The following is a 2,611-nucleotide window of genomic DNA, read 5'->3' on the forward strand; positions in this document are numbered from 1 at the left end:
AGGGCGAAGAAGACATGACCCAAGAATCATTTCCAAGAGCTTCCTCGCACCCTGCTGTCCTAGGCAAGGTTGGGGGTTGGGGACGGTATCGCGCTGATCACGTGGTCTGATTATCTGAAGCCCTTTGCTGATACTCAGCCAGACCTGTTGCATCTGGGGTACTGCCTCCTTCTGAAACACAGGTCGGCAGGACGGCCATCGGGAGTGCCTCCTGGAGCGTTCTGTGATACCTCCTCCAGGAATACGATACAAAAATCAGAACCATTTCAGGAACGCAGGAGCTGTTTTCTATTTCTTCCCAGTTGCAGCTGTTCTTACAGCTCTAAACTGCTGTCCCTGCCGGGGCTCTGGCTCCCTGGGGTGCATTATGAATCCTGTAGCTTTCTCATCAACTGCCTAAGTCGAGTGTGCTACGCTTTGTCACAGATGATACAGCATCACTTGGTTATACGTAAAATGTTGAAAATATGCCCAGGTTTTTATAAACACGTTTTGTCACATCTTCGTCTTTCTTTTTCTTTCTTTCTTTTCTTAGAGGGAGAGAGTGCAAGAGAGAGGGGAGGAGAGGCAGAGATAGGGAGAGCGAGAATCCCAGGCAGGCTCCAAGCTAGGCACAGAGCCTGATTACAGGTTCCATCTCACAACCCTGAGATCATGACCTGAGCCAAAATCAAGAGTTGGTCGCTCAACCGACTGGGCCCCCAAGAGCCTCCATGTTCATTTCTCTCTCTCTCTTTTTTTCAAGATTTTATTTATTTATTTGACAGAGAGAGAGAGAGAGACAGCCGGAGAAGGAGCTCAAGCAGGGGAAGTGGAAGAGGGAGAAGCAGGCTTCCCGCTGAGCGGGGAGCCAGATGCAGGGCTGGATCCCAGGACCCTGGGATCATGACCTGAGCCGAAGGCAGACGCTCAACCGACTGAGCCACCCAGGTGCTCCCCATCTTCATTTCTTAATATACCAATTGCCTCGGGAAGTGAAACTGGCTCAGGCTCTGTCAGCATCTAAGGTTCTACTATTCCCGCTGCTTCAATGAGAACTGTGCCTAAGGACCACGTGTTCCTTCTTGCTTTCCCTAAGCTGCTCCCAGGATGCCGTATTTATTTTCAGTGGTCAAGTCCAAGTATCCTACAGGCCAGAAGCGTGTCATGGAGCAGGAGAGGCGGCAAGCGGTCGGATTCCTGAGGCAATGCCCACTTAGCTTGAGTTCATCCTGTGAATGAGGTGGGGTCAGATGGCAGGTGGAATGAGGGCCTCACTTTCCCCCCAGGTCTCCTCGGGCCTGACAGGAGGGAATGACCAGGCTGGCTTGAGGTTTAGTCAGTGTGCTCTTCGCCTCTCCTTGCAACGCTTTGCTTTGGGCTTCATTTGTCCAAAACCCCACTCTCCGCTCGCTGTCCCTAGACCAGGCAAAGGTCCAGCTGGCTGTTCCACTGACTGACCTGTGCCCAGCAGGGCAGGCCCTGGAATGCACAGCTCTTGCTAATGAACAGATACTGGCCTCTTGTGGAAGACACTAGTGACCCCAGGACGGTGATCCTTCCCACATCCCCTCCTCACAAAGGAGCATCTCCCGAACTGGACTTCCCTGGGGCCGAAATTGACCATGGAGGGCAGGGAGAAAGGACCCATTCCCAGGTACCCCGAACAGATTCTTGAGGTTCCAGGCCTTTCTGCAGATGGTCAACTCTAAGGTAGAGGGGAAGAGGCCTCAAGTCTCCAGGACCTGTCTTTAGAGTGAGAGGAATTGCTTGGCCACTGGGTCACAGTCCCCGAGTGGCCAGCGGGTGGGCGGGAGGCAGGAAGGAACTGCCTGGCCCCAAGCCCAGCTCCTGGCCATACTGACTGGGGGCCGTAGCAGGGAGGAAGAAAGGCTCAAACTTGGGACAGCACCCAGCCAACTGAGCCCTTCTCAGGTGCCTGCTGGGGTGGACTTCTCCCAGGGAGGGAGAACTCCTCCATCTGCTGTGTGAGCAGCGAGGAGAGGAGAGGACGGTGGCGAAGGGGATGCAGGGAGAGAAAGAAACGCCTGTTTCCTGGGGACAGGAGCTGGAAGCGAGGACGGCTTCTCTCCCTGTTTGAGACAGAGGGTGGCCCCCAAGAGTGAAGAAGGAGGGACCCAGGCAGCAGGGTCGGCGGGATTTAAGACCCAGCATCGTCTGTGACCAGCTTTGTGACCTTAACTAAACCTAAAAAATTCTCCCCTCCTCACTTGGGAAAGAGATGATATCGCCTTGAGCGTGGCTGTGGGGAGCGCCAGAGTCTGCCCGCGGATCGCTTAGCTCATAGTAGGTCCTCCAGAAACGATCCTGGTCAAAGCAGGTGGCCTTCGCCTAGACTCTGGCCACAGGAAGGGTGGTGGCTGTAGCTGGCATCCCTGGAGTAATCCACTCCCAGATTCAAAATTCCCGAGGGGGGAAAGGGTAGAAAGAGATCCCTGCCCTCAGTGCCTCAGTGCCTCAGTGTCTCTGCCCTGGGAGCCAGGGCCCATCGGAGGCAAATCCGAATCTGCATTCACATTTAACTGAGGAGTCTGTTGGCTGCAGCCAGTGGAAGGACCTGCTCGGCTGGAACTTTTTTTTTTCCTCTCAGGCGACGTCCGATGGGTGTGTC

Source organism: Neovison vison, chromosome 8 (assembly GCF_020171115.1).
Source record: "Neovison vison isolate M4711 chromosome 8, ASM_NN_V1, whole genome shotgun sequence".
NCBI lineage: Eukaryota > Metazoa > Chordata > Mammalia > Carnivora > Mustelidae > Neogale > Neogale vison.